The following is a 15,180-nucleotide window of genomic DNA, read 5'->3' as shown; positions in this document are numbered from 1 at the left end:
ACAAATAAGTAAAATCTTAAAAGAAAAAAAAAAAAAGGAAACATTGATTGAATTCTTATTCTATAGTAGTCATTCTTCCAGTTGCTCAGGATTCAGCAGTGAACAAACCAGATTTTCTACTTTCTTGGACTTTATATTCTTGTGGGAGTTCCATTAAAAAAAGAAAGAAAATCCCAAGGAACCAAATCATTATACAAGCCTATTTCAAATGCTGATACATTTTATGAAGTGACTGAAAGTCTGATGTGCTAGTGAAGGGGAGGGAGGATATTCAGGGAAACCTCTGTGGAACAGTGATATCTGGGTGAGTGGAACTGGAGACTCCTTTTTTCAGTGGGACTAACATGTGTAGAGACATGGGTTTGATGGATGACCTTCAAGTTTTGGTAGACGCAGAATGCCTGGAGTATAGTAAACACCCCCAGGGAGAGTGACAGAAGCTGGCATAAAGGCCTGGTCCAGATGACATAGCTCCTTTTAAACTGCAGTAGAGGGTCTGAGTTTGTTCTCAGAGGCAGCTGTGACAATGACCGATGGGCCATGCCAACGATTCAGAGGAGGAGCCGTGGGGGACGTGCTGTGAGTAGATGGTGAGCCCTCAGAGTGCCACGACTGGGAATTCAAATAGTCTCATTACATCACTTCAAAAACTTGATTCACCTCTCCCCAGGCAGCTCCAGAACCCTTTTCCTTGCTTGACCAACTGGGATCATTAGCCAATTCACATTTTTCTCAACCCATTTCTTCCAGGCCATTGATCCATGTGGCCTGCTCCAGCCGTGCTGAATTTTCCTTCCAATGAATGAACTCCCTTTCACGGCCTCTCGGACTGTCCCCTGTGCAATTTCCCGGACGTTTCTTCCATTTGGTTCTTGGTCATGCCTCTGTTACCGTTTTCATTATTTTAAAAATGGAGAGGAAGTGTTTCTGCTGAAGTTGCCCAATCTTGTTTTCACTCTATTGGACTCCAAAGTGTGCTGTCTGGGCGCGGGCAGATGGATGAGGCAGAAAAGCCACTGATTTGATTTTCCCTTTCAGTTTTCAGATCTTTCCCTGCTTGCCTGATTTCGTTTTCTCTTCTAACAGTGCATCTAAATATGCGCCTTTTTCTTCCCTCTTGAGGTAATCCTTTTTATTGCTTTTACCTGTAACATTTGCCTTTGATAGTTTCTGGATATGTGTTTAGGATCAAAGATGTTCTGTTCGAGGCTTAGTTATCCTGTCTGTGCTTTAACTTAGTTATTTCCCTTTGTTCTGTGATTTTTTGTCTTTTTTTGGCTCATTTTTTACAGTGCCTTCTTCTCAGAGATTCCTTTACTTAGGGGGTCAAAATAGTGTTGCTTAAATAAACGTTTTGTCCTCCAGAACCTTTAATGTGTCAGACAGTACCCTATTGTTGGTATTTTGAAAGAGAAATACTACCTCAGAGAAGCTCAATATTCTTGTACAGGTTTTGATGTTCCATTCTTGTTTTAATGCCCAACAATCAATTAGTTGGTATGTATTCCCGAAATTAGATCCCCACTCAAGCCAAAAAACAGCTCCTCATCTGTCCCTGCTGATGGGTAGTAAACCTAAGAAGCATGTTTTAATAAGTGTCTGCAGAAAATTTAAAATAATTTCCTAAATGTTATTGCTCCCTTATTTCCCAGAAATCACTACTGCAGGGATTCCAAGTAGTGTTGTCATCCATGGTGGGGCAGGATGCACACAAATTGCACGATTATGCTAAATATTTGGAAATATATTTGTGTATGTGTTTCTGTGTGTGTATATTGCATAATTAATTCCTTTTTTCTGCTTTAATTTTTTAGGATACCTAGCTTGGTTTATTAGCTGAGTGAGTTTATCATCAGTTATATATACTGCATTTTGTGACAATATTTTGACTAAATAAATTATTTGCAGTTTTAATGCTTTACTGCACTTTTCAACCACATACAGAATTGACGTCTACAGGCACAGAACATTGCTTTTTTATGTAGGTTTTCTTCAACTTTGACCCCAGATTTCAAAGAAACATTTAAAGTTTGTCATGAAATATAACTATTTCTCTAGGTATTTCTAAAATTTGCTGGTTGAAGACTGGCACTGCTACAAATATCCGTAGACATTATATGTATTCGCTTCATGTTTAAATGCATATAGTTTGATCATTATAAAAACAGTATAACCACAGTATAATAAGAAATTGGGAAAAAAAGAGAACCATACTCTCTTAATATAATCATCCTATGTTAATAGAAACACTGCTTTCATGTCAGATCCTACAGTTTCTGTTTCTGAGAAGCTTATGGTGCTCCTGCATACCCAAAACTTGCTAGACCCTGGGAATATAAAGAAGAAATGGAACAGTGTCTGAGCTCACAAGAGATCCCAGGGGAGACGGCAATCTCCTACAAAGCCGTGAAGAGATTAGTTTAGACAGAATGCTGGAGACTCTGGGATAGAATGATTACGGGAAACTTAAGTGTTCCTGAAGAGAGGCAGAGAAAGATTCTGGGGAAAGGGGATTCCTGAGTTTTATCTAAAGGGATAAATTGGGCTAACTCAAGAGAGGAAGGATCGGAAGGTCATTCCAGGAAAAAGAAATACCATGACTCAAGGCATTTGCCACAGTTTCATTTTGGGTACTATAGCAATTCACTCTTGCCAAAATACAACTCAAGTGGTAGGAAATGTTAGAAACAAAGTTCTTAGTCAATTGCAGGCTAGTCTGTGCATCATGCTTTGAACATAGTTTTAATCAAGGAACATTTAGATACAGAGCTATTATGTATTTATTTTATATACATATGTGTGTATACATACATGTGTGCATGTTTATTCCATGTTGCATTTAACAAAAATCAAGTGACTATGTTTTACTTACTATTAAATTTTATATATTATTAAATATTATAAATTTCTAAATAAATATTATTAAATATTGTTAAGAAAATGAAATAATATTATGGCTATTGCTCAAATTAATATAATTAATTCCAGGGCTTTTTATCTCCCCCACCCCCATAGCATGAACCATTCCTTTAGACTATGTTCCTAGGCTGGCAGATAGTCGAACAAAATAAAAACCACTTTATGCTTCTCAATAGATATCAGAAATTACTTAATAAAGTGGCTTTTACTAATTTAAGCTCCCTCTCACCTATATGCAAGTTTGAATGTTTACATTTCTCAGTAGCCACTTCCAACACTGGTGACTGTCCCCCTTAAGTTTTACTAATTTATTTGGCAGATTATTTCTTAGTCTTTAGTATCAGATCCTTGTGATACAATAAGAATTATTCTGATGTCTTAATGATGTTATGAGGATTAATTTAAGTAATGAATGAAAATTGCAGAGTGCACTGGCATATACAAGTGTTCGATAAATTATAGCAATCATGTTATTATCTCTCTGACTAATAGAAACTATCTTGATCTATTTTTTCTCTTCCTGGACCTATTAGAGAGTTAATAACTTAATGAATACTTAATGCTCATGTTAGAAAGCATTTTTATTTTATACCAGTGATTGACTACCAGCACACAAAGCCCACAACTAGGATGAGGTACAAAAAGCAATGGGATATTTCAAATCTCCCCAAAAATACCAGTCCATGTAGATTCTCATTTAATACAACTTAGTAAAATTCCCAAGGTTGGAATTAAGAAAAAACTTAAGTAAGGTACCCCAGTGGACTCACCACATTCCAGGTAGGGAAAATGACGATTAGCTCTATTTCTTATATCCAAGAGATTCTCTTGTACTAGAAACCATTCAAAAGTGGAAGTGCACTGTCTTAGATATAAGATCCATTTAAGAAGAAGAATGGGGGAGGAGAGAGTGTGGAAATAAATGTGTCTTTCTCAGATAGTAAGAGAATGAACTTTAAGTATCCCTGTAGATCTTAATGTTGCCAAAAAATGTCAGGCAGAGGTATAAAAACAAAACAATTAAACAAAACATGTTGGTGTTAATCATAGCAGTGGTACATTTTTTTTTTTTTTCCTTTCTTCAGCCAAGCTATTTTTTTTAGTCGGGGCTATTAAAATATAAATTATGGATAATAAAATTCACCCCTTTAGCTGCTTCTCTCAAAGAACTTATCCATTTAACCTGACTTATCAAATTTATTGTCTTAATGTTGTTTAAAAGGTTCCTTTATACTTTGAATGTCTGTAGGTCTTAAGGTGATATTCCCTCTTCCACTTTTAATACTGGTAATTTATGTCTTTACTCTTTTTTTCTTAATCAGTTTGGCCAGATATCTATCTATCTATATCTATTTTTAAATTTTACTTATTTATTTACTTATTTGAGAGAAAGAGAGAGAGAGCAGGATCACAAGTAGTGGGGAGGAGCTGAAGGAGAGGGAGAAGCAGACTCCTCACTGAGCAGGCAGCCCCTAGGGCTTGATCCTAGGACCCAGAGATCATGACATGAGCAAAAGGCAGATCCTTGACCAACTGAGGCACCCAGCTGCTCCAGTTTGGCCAGATTTTTATCAGTTTTATTATTGACCTTTTCAAAGGACCAGTTTTGATTTATTGATTTTTCTCTCATATTTTCAATTTCACTGATTTTTGTTATCTTATTTCCTTTTTTTTTGTAGTTGTATTTAATTTGTTCCTTTTTTTCATTTGTGGGAAAGTGATTTTTAATAATTTTTTAAATTCAATTTAGTTAATATATAGTGTAATATTAGTTTCAAGGGTAGAATTTAATGATTCATCAGTTACATGAAACACCCAGTGCTCATTACATCAAGAGCCCTCCTTAATGCCCATCACCTAATTACCCCATCCTGTCATTTACTGCCCCACTTCAGCAACCCTCAGTTTGTTTCCTATAGTTAAGAAATCTTATGGTTTGCCTCCCTCTCTGTTTTTATCTTATTTTCCCTTCCATTCCCCATGTTCATCTGTTTTTTTTTTTTTTCTTAAATTCCACATATGATGAAATCTTATGGTATTTGTCTTTCTCTGACTGATTGCCTTTGCTTAGCACAATACCCTCTGGTTCTATCCACATTATTGCAAATGGCAAGATTTCATTCCTTTTCATTGTTGAGTAATATTCCATTGTATACATACATGCCACTCTTCCTTATCCATTCATTTATGAATGAATACAACAAGGGTTTCTGGAGTAGCCATCTTTATATGGGACAAACTAGATTTTATTTTTATTTTATTTTTTAAATATTTTATTTATTTGAGACAGAGAAGGAAAGGAAGAGTATGAACAGGAGAGAGGGAAAGAGGGAGAGAGAGAAGCAGAATCCCTGCTGAGCAGGGAGGCCCAATGCAGGGCTCAATCCCAGGAACCTGGGATCATGACCTGAACCAAAGGCAGACACTTAACTGATTGAGCCACCCAAGCACCCCAAGAGAAACTAGATTTTAAAGCAAAGACAGTAATAAGAGATACAGAAGGACACTATATCATAATGAAGGAGTCCATTCAACAAGAAGATCTAACAATTGTAAACATTTATGCCCCTAAATTGGAAGCAGCAAAATATATAAATCAATTAACAACAAACTTAATGAAACTCATTGATAATAATCCAATAATAGTAGGGAAAATTAATACCCCATCATTCACAGCAATGGACAGATCATCTAAACAGAAGATCAACAGGGAAAATAGGGCTTTGAATGACACACTGGACCAAATGGACTTAAAGGATATATTCAGAGCATTTCATCCGAAAGCAGTAGAATATACATTCTTTTCACGTGCACATGGAACATTCTTCAGAACACACATCATTCTTCAGAAGATCACATACTGGGTCACAAGTCAGGTCTCAGCTGGTATAAGAAGATTGAGATCATACCATGCATAGTTTCACACCACAGTGTTAGGGAAACTTGAAGTCAACCACAAGAAAATAAATAGGCAGGACCATAAATACATGGAGATTAAAGATCATCCCACAAATAATGAACAGGTCAACCAAGAAATTAAAGAAGAATTTTAAAAAAATACATGGAAGCAAATGAAAATGTAAACAAGACAGTTAAAACCTTTGGGATGCAACAAAACCTGTTGTAACAGGGAAATACATAGAAATACAGGCACAGGGAAATACATAGAAATACAGGCCTTCCTCAAGAAGCAAGAAAAATCTCAAAAATATAACCTAAACTTACACCTAAAGAAGCTGGAAAAGGAACAGCAAATAAAGTCTAAATCCAGCAAGAGAAGAGAAATAATAGACTAGAGCAGAAATCAATGATATACAAATAAAAATAGTAGAACAGATCAACAAAACGAGGAGCTGATTCTTGGAAAGAATTAACAAGGTTGATAAACACCTCGCCAGACTTACCTAATGCTATGGTTTTTAAGTACTACTTAAGCTGCAACAGATAAAGGTTGATATGTATTCATTTTAATTTGATTTAGAATATTTCCTAATTCCATTTTTGTTTTCTTCTTTGACACAGAGTTTATTAAGAAGTGTGTTTTTAAACTTCCATATATTTGAGTATTTTTCAATTATTTTCTATTGGTTTCTAGTTTCCTCCCCATTGCGATCTAAGGATATATGTTGTGCAATTTCATTCTAGAAATTTTGTGACACAGAAGTGAATAGTGTGTGAATAGTGTGTGCACTTCAAAAAAAAAAATGTATTCTGTTGGGTTTCTCCCTTTGCCTTGTGAAGGTCAATTAGGTCAAGTTAGTTGATAGCATTGTTCAGGTCTTATATTTGCTTACTGATTTTCACTTTACTTATTTTATTAATTACTAAAACATCTCCAACTATAACTGTAGAGTTTAGAGTAGTCATTTTTAAAATTCCACATGTAGCATCACTGTTTCTTAACATCTAATAAATCAAATTTTCTTTTATTTATTTAAAGAAATATAATTCACCAAAATGTGTCTGCTGATGCTTAAATTCAGTGTAATTCAGGTCTTAGTCAAAATAAGAAGCACCAGATACTTTTCATCAGGTAGCACATGGTTAACTAAACTATTTATGCATTCATGTGTAAGTAATTCAAAGACATATTTTGGTATTTGGGGATCTATCTCTATTCAACGATCTTTCTAGGTATCACTAACCAAAAGGTAACAGACTAGATTTTTTTTTTTTCCAAGATTGATTTGAGAGGGATTCCATGCTAGCAGGAGAGACTCTCAAGCAGACTGCCCACTGAGTGCCAAGCCCCATGCCAGACTTGATCTCACGACACTGAGATCATAATAGCTGAAATCAAGAGCCGGGGAATCCACTGCCTGAGCTACCGAGGTGCCCCAAAATTTCTTCTGACACTAAGATCCTAGGTGATGGTTTTTAGAAAATTCCCATTTTAAAGTTCAGTTGCATCAGTTGTAGGAGAGAGAAGGGAAAACGAAATGAGATTTTAAGAATCTTTGCTTTCTGTGACATCATTCTCATCCAGAAATCAGCATTATTTATTTTATTTACATTTGTTTGATTTAATATGTTTTTAGGAGCCTATCACTTTTCTCCTATGAGGTAACTTACTAAATTGAGTCTCACTCTGTCAGTTGTAAAATAATATAGTAACCACAACCCTGCCTATATCCTGGGATACAATTTCCCTGCCTATATCCTGGGAAATTGTAATAAATGAGAAGATGACTAGGTAAAAAGTTGTACACAACCAAATCGATATTATCCTAATTATTATTAAGCAACAACACTCACATGCTAGCGAAAGTTGCTACTTCTGAACCACACGCACACATACGCACACCACTTCTGCCCCAGAAGCTTAATTATGTCTGTACTAAAACTTGTACCTCTTTGAATGATCTTATATTGTTTCTAACTCAACATTTCATGATCTTTTCTTCCCTAGGCAGCTAATTAAATCAGCAGCTGAACTCTTCAATTCATACTAAGGCAATCAGGAATTTCTATTTCTTTTCAACTAGTTCCCTCAAATAATTGCACAGTTCCTTTTTCTAGAATCTTGAAGGAGCAAGACGAAATGGATTTTAATGGGTTACTCTCAGAGCCACAAATAAGACTGACTTTTCAAGACTTTGGCCAAGTATTTATTTGAATGGAAGAAGGTTTTACTGATTGAAAATAAGCTAGTATATGTCCTAACGTGGCTTTTGATTAATTCACACCAATGATTCTGAATTTGTGCCATCTACTTTAAAAAGAAACCCAACTTGTGAAGCATTCTTATTTTTCATCCAGAGAGGATTAGTGGAGAGAAAATTAAGTTCCCTCATCTAAGTAAGTACCTCAGGGAACTATTCACCTATCAATGTATGGGAGAGTTTCTGCCTGTAACTTACCCAATTTCATTAGCATTAATGGGGGTTTTGTGTGAAATCCTGTGTGAATCATTGCTTTAGGAGATCTGTAGGAGTTGTTTGATTACTTTTATTCTGTAATGGCTCTATTCTCCAGCTCAAACTTTTAACTCGTTAGGCTTGCAATAGATGCTAAATTTTGAAAGGAATCAAGCTTGGACTTCTGCAGGTAATTAAATCAGAGGAGCAGCACATGGAGTACTTCACCACTGTGACTAGCAGATTCATGCTGCCTATCAGGTGCCTGAATGTTCTGCTAGAATGGTGTCTCTAGCACGTGAGGACTCAAACTTGAGCTTTTAGCTTTCATCCAATTGTGTTTTGTTAATGTGAAAAAAAATAAAAATATGTTTTATTAATATGTTCTCATTTATGAGTATTCTTACTCAAGCCTTCTATTTCCCCTCATTGCTGGGCTGTGAATTCTGCCCCCATTTAGATGACCTTTTAAGCACCCCACCCTTGCTGTTGTTCAGCTTCTATTTTCTAATGATCTTTACATAGTATGAAAATAGAATCTGTGTCCAAATCTGGGCAATTCTGAAAATGAAAGGAGAAACTTGTGAGGCTACATGGTCTGAGTGCACACGCAAAAACATCCTGGATGTGCACTAGGGAACTTCAGCAGCCTTAGTGAGGGGGAGGAAGGTAGAGCTAGAAGCCCAGCTGGTGGGCAGCCCTAGGTCCCTCTGACCAAGGTTAGGCTGCTTCTGCTGCCAGGGGTCTCCTCCTCTGGACCTAGTGTGCTCACACACATACAGACCTGGGATAGAAGAGTATTTTGGGGACTCAGAAGAAGAGGTGCGTCCTGACTAGATGAAAATTCAGATGAATTACCCAGTGAATGAAAAAGAAAGCCCCAGAAATCTGACAGTATTTCCCTTTCTTTGATGAAAACCTCACTTTATGTGTAATAAGGGAGACATATGGTGAAGAAGCAGGAGTGGGGCATCCAGAGACTCCAGCAAATCCAGATCTTGATGCTGGTATAAGTGAACATCTGGATGGCTGGATCAAGATTCAGGTTCAGATGACTTCACTGTAGAGTTAGAAGATGAGTCTTGATTCAGCAGATTATAGCCTTAGTGATGGAGAATAACTCTCAGAGGAAGATGATGAGGGATGTTGAGGTAAATCAGGCAGGGCAGAGCAATAGAGGTTCACTTGAAGATCCTGAAATTTCCTCAGCAGACTACCAGAAGTATAATTGATGAAATAAAAATGAATCCTCCCCTTTTACCCTACTGCAACAGATGTTGGGCAATTGGTGAGAAGTGGCTTCATAAATAGGAACAGAAAATATCTGTAAGAGCCAATTTAGAAAAGTTAACACAAGGAGGAGAAGGCTTTGGTGTTCCTGATGGAAAAAAAATAAAAACAAACAAACAAAACAAAACAAACAAAAAACACAAAAACTACAGTGGATGATTCCAAAGACTCATATGTTGAAGAAAATGATGATCATCACCTAAATCTCCCAATTCTAACAAAGGGAACACTATTCTCAGGCATGAACTTCTAATTGGATCACATATAGCAAACTCAAGGAGTTTGAATGAGAAAAAACACGAGACAAAGAAGAAAATATGGAATCTAGTTTTCTCCTTAATGCCATTGATTCTCATAGGATTTGCCTAGGTCAACCTAAAAACAGTTGCATTGTCCATTGCAATATAGGACATTTTATGGCATGTTTTACATGTGCAAAGCAGCTTAAAAATTGTATGCAAGATGAGTAAGTTCTATAGATCTGCTGTACAACATAGTGCATACAGTTAACACATATTAGGCACTTAAAATACCCTGAGGATAGATCTCATGTCAAGTGTTCTTAAACACACACACACACACACCCAAAACGCAAGGAAACTGTTGGAGGACGGATATGTTTAGGACCCTAACTGTGGTAATAATACAATGAGTGTATGCTATGTCCAAACTTAACAAAATGTATACATTAACACATGTAATTTTTTGTAATGTATATCAGTCATACTTTGATAAAGCTTAGAAAAAGAGAGAAGCAAGCCCTACCCAGTATGAAGACAACCAATTCAAATGAATGTGATATTTCCCCTAGTTGACCTGTCCATGAAAGTAGAATTATGTATTTTTAACAATAAAACCCTAAACATTTAAAGGAATATGAAATGTATCATTTTTTTTTTTAATATGTCAAAGTAAGAAAGTATCTTGTTCATGTATCTTTCTTCTCATCAGAGTAATTTACCTATTGGGATTGATAGTGAATGTTTACTTCCTTTTAGGAAAATGTAAATTCTGTCTACATATTTGGTTTTTGATGTAATTTAGATTGGATATGCTGTTTATCCTTTATTCCTATTCCTTATATTTTAAATCTTATCCCCTTTCTCTTAAATGAGACGTACCTAATTTTATTTTTATATAAGTAGGGCATTTAAATGTAACTTATTTAGTACTTTTCATGTAAAAAGAAAAAGTTTGTGTGGAAGATTTAATATTAAAATTTTAAATACCCTTTAATCTTGCGATTCTTAGTTTCTCTCCTCTTTCAGAGCCTCTTAAAATACTTTTTCCAGATAAAAAATAAATTGGTAGTTATATTTGGTGCTGTGTAATTAAAGTGTACTTTTTCTCCAGCCGCTTTGGTATATAAGGGATTAGTGGTAAAGATGTTGTCTCTTGAGAAGTCTTGGGGAATAGGCATCATTTATCCATAAAAAAGAACTTTTCAACGTTCTGTAGTAGAACATGGAGTGGTCCTGTGGGGTACAGCCTGGGGTATCAGACTTCCCCACACAGGATTTCAAGATGTGGCAGAATCAACTGTTTCCCCTAAATTAATACAAAAATCTAATATACTTTGAGGTACATTCTTGGGCTGGGTTACATAGTGCCAAGTAGTTTCCTAGGATCCAGAACTTCATTTATGGCAAGTTCTAGAAACCAGTGAATTCAGAAAGATAAATTTAGAAATCTTATGGAAAAAAAAACGTTCAGGGATACTTGGCTCACTCAGTTGTTTAAGTGTCTGCCTTTGGCTCGGGTCCTAATCCAAGGGTCCTGGGATTAGCCCCACATTCTCCCTCTCCCCCTGCTTTCTCTCTCTCTCTCTCTCTCTCTCTGTAAAATAAATAAATACAATCTTTAAAAAATAAAATAAAATAAAAAATGTCCATTTTAAAACTAGCTAGAAAAGTCCTAACTTTTTTCTAAATTATCCAGAAATTATGTGCCACCTTTCTTAAAAAAAAAAAAAAAAAAATAGGGTCAAAACATAGGATTCTAAAATATCTTTCAAACTCTGCAGATTAATTTCTTCATTCATGTTTAAATATGGATCTTATTTGAAGCACGACACTGTGAATAACTATTTTGATTTAGGGTCCCAGTGTTTTTCTCCTGTGTGGGGTAGTTCTATAGACTTGCATGAGAGCAGTGAGATCAACTGAACTATAAGTTCAGAATAGGGCTGCAGAGTCACTTCAAAAACTTTCTGTGCCAGTCACTAACAGTATATTGTTATAAACTTCAGAACTCCCCCACCCCCCTTCCCCATGTATGCATATGTAAGCAAGAAACAAATGGCTGAAGGGATTAGTACATCAGCCAAAGAGTGGTCCTGAAACACAGCACATCAACTAGAACTAAGTAGAACTCATCTTTTTTGAGGAGAGTTGGTGGCATAAATGAGATTACCAACAATATATATATGGAGTATATGTCTGCAGTGATTATATAATTTATAAAACATTCATATCTATACACAGTTGGAGTCTGTTGTATGCCTATGGATCAGCAACATGGAAATTTTTTTTCCCATTTTCAGGATAAAATGAGGGACCTTGTCTTTGACTCTAACCTTCTGAAGTACATACTCATTCACACAGATACCTGCCTGGTCTGCAAAATCTAGAAAAGTTCTGCTTATAAACACCCTAGGTTTTTTGTTTGTTTGTTTGTTTTTCACACGTTTTTATAGCCTCCTAGCTCTCTACTTAGTTTTAGTCCAACTTGCCTTTCATCTCACCAAGGTTTCATCCTTCTATTCTGTCTACTTTTCTGTTATCTCTTTCTAACATATTTCACTCCCGCCCCCTTTCTCTCCATGTGGATTTCAATGACACGTCCCTATCAACCTCCAGAGTAACCACACTATTCAGAGAAAAACTGGGATCCCACAAAGTACGGTTCCTCTAGGTGCATTTTCTCTAGCATCAGATGGGCACCAAGACTGTCCGACAAGCCTGTTGTCTCAGTAGGCTCTCTCACCGTTACTATGTTAGCTATTTTAAATCTTGATCTTCCTGCAGCCTTCAACTTACTAGCCCTGTAACCTACTTAGAGCGGATAATTCTAGCTCTTACTTCAGAACAAACAAATGCCATTGCAATTGGAAATCTGCTCATGTCAAATCCATAAAGGTAAATGTACCTGAACCCTTATTTTTATCTTTTACATGTATCCCAGTGTAAGAGATATTCCCCCTTTGAAAGATTAATTCATTCGCCAGAGTTCTTCAATCTATAGCCTGCTACCTCCCAGGAGACCTGGCTATATTGGTTCTTCCCTCTTTCCGCAGTGACTTCAAAGAAAACAATTAGCTAACATTGGTTGAGAGGATGTGGACCCACATTCCCAGATGAAGAGAGGAAGACCTAGAGAAAACATCCAAAATCATACTGCTTAAGAATGGAAGGGCTAGAATTAAGATTGAAGTGTGCAACATCACAAAGAGAGGAATTATTTGCTACTGTATATTATCTGCATCATATAATCACTTAAACAGCCATGAAATAATTCTGGAATTACTATCTATTCTTATTGTCTCTAATTCTCACATCTCCCATTGGTTCTTCAACTCCCAACGCTCTGGCTTTCCCTTCTCTGTTCCCCTGACACCTCATTTTCCTTGTGATCATCTACCAGCTCTTTGTGGCTCAGATCACTTCTCTTTGTTGAGTCTTCTTGATATCTGCTATTTTTAATCACTCGGTGTTTTTATAGATGTTCTTTCCCTGAGCTCTAGGACTCCACATGTGGTGGCTTTCTAGCTCTCAGCTTGTTCTTTGTTTTGCTTTCCTTTGTGTACTGCTCTTTCCTTAAATGGTTTTCACTTAACTGCTTGTCAGAGGATTCAGTTCTTGGTCACCTCATCTATCATCATGACTTGGGTGAGGACCTGTTTGCTGATCCTGGAATTTTCAAGGACATTCTGTTGGAACCCTTATTCACCACTGTCACCTCGACCTTCTCAAATGCACCAAGAGCTTTAGAGTTCTTTTCTCTACACAACCCAGAGTTGCGGTCGGAACTTCACAGTGAACTAGTAATTGACAGTGTAGCTAAGGAAATATCTGGACTGCCATGGTCCTTTGGTTCTTCATTGTGTAGCTGGGTTTTCTTGTACCCACTCCTGAGGCAGCCTGATAATCCTTTATTCCTACCTGTTTTGCTTCGTCATCTCCCTGTTACGGGTGCAAAGGTTGACACTATTGTCATCTGCAGGTTTTTTCTGCATTTAGTCCTCTATAGGTGTCCAGATAATCGCTTGAATTCCCAATCTGAGTTACCAATCTGTGTGTTACAGAGAAGGAATGATAGTTCCCAGTTTTATAGAAACAATAAGGTGGCTCTTGTAAATAAAAATCTGAGGAGCTTTCTGGTGGAAGACTGAAGCCTGTGCCTCCTCTAACTTGCAGAGCTGGAAATTCTGATCTTTTGTTTGCATTCTTGGCTCTTACACAGTTTATTCTTTTTTAAGATTTTATTTTATTTGTTTCAGAGAGAGAGAGAGAGAACGAGAAAACACATGAACAAGCATGAGCAAGGAGAGGGACAGAAGGAGAAGCACACACCCTGCTGAACAGGGATCCCAGTGTGGGGCTTGATCCCAGGACCCTGGGATCATGACATGAGCCAAAGACAGATGCTTACCCAAGTGAGCCACCTACGTGCCCCTCTTACACAGCTTAGATGTGCAAACATCAGTGACTATGCACAAAGGTACTCTCACTGGTAAATCAGCAATGAGTGGTGTTCACGCAGGAATACATCAGTTTATTTAGAGACCAGACCTGGTCTGGTGCCCAGCACATCCTCCTTCTCTGCTTAGTGGCAAGCAGAGAACAGGTATGTACAGTTGTAAGCAAGTGCCAGGATATGCCAGTAGCAACATATGATGCCAAGCTCTTGGACTGGTCTTGCCTAAAGGAAATTTAATTTTCTTTGAAGACAGGGTGTAGGTTAGGGTGTACTTCTGTTTAGTGAGACCTTTTTTTGTCAGTTGTTAGCCCACCCATTATCCTTTCATGTCCCATTATACTATTTTGGTCACAACAGAACAGAGATAGGTGACTAGGGAAGAAAGGAAATGCTGAAGTAGAGAGTTAAAGAAAGAGCTGAGTGTCCCAGGGAATCTCACACAGACCTCTGCACATATCTGTACCACTGCCTAGATCACCGTTTACTTTTCAGTATCCCATTTAGAGATTAAGATCTTCAGAATAAAAGGAACATACTTTCATTAGTCTAAATGAATTATAGTGCCTAACCCAGCATAGTCCACGGATGGACAAAGTAGCAAAAGTTTGCAACCACCAAAGGAGTATTTGTCTTCTCAGAAAATAACAGCAACAATTTTTACCATACCCATTAAAGCTTATCATTTTACTGTTACCTCTGGATGAATCTCGCACATGAATCTTTTCATGCAGTGGTAATAGCCTACTAAAATTTTAGACTTCCATTGCTCCATTTGTTACTGAAATGTTTGTCAAAGAAACAGGAAAGGTAAAATACAGGTCAGGTCCACCATAGTACCTTTGTATCCCACACAACCAAAGTATATACTTCTGGACTACTCTGATGACACAATGTAACACTTAACCCTGACATAACA

At 36.9% G+C, this 15,180-nt stretch overlaps 1 pseudogene; it reads left to right on the top strand.

Moving 5' to 3' along the window:
• The first annotated feature begins 526 nt into the window (after window positions 1-526).
• LOC131808457 (E3 ubiquitin-protein ligase Mdm2-like) lies at window positions 527-13,956 on the top strand (annotated as a pseudogene).
• The last annotated feature ends 1,224 nt before the right edge of the window (window positions 13,957-15,180 follow it).

Source organism: Mustela lutreola, chromosome 9, assembly GCF_030435805.1.
Source record: "Mustela lutreola isolate mMusLut2 chromosome 9, mMusLut2.pri, whole genome shotgun sequence".
NCBI classification, from domain to species: domain Eukaryota; kingdom Metazoa; phylum Chordata; class Mammalia; order Carnivora; family Mustelidae; genus Mustela; species Mustela lutreola.
The sequence above is the reverse complement of the archived record's forward strand: the minus strand, read 5'-3'. Positions and strand labels throughout refer to the sequence as shown.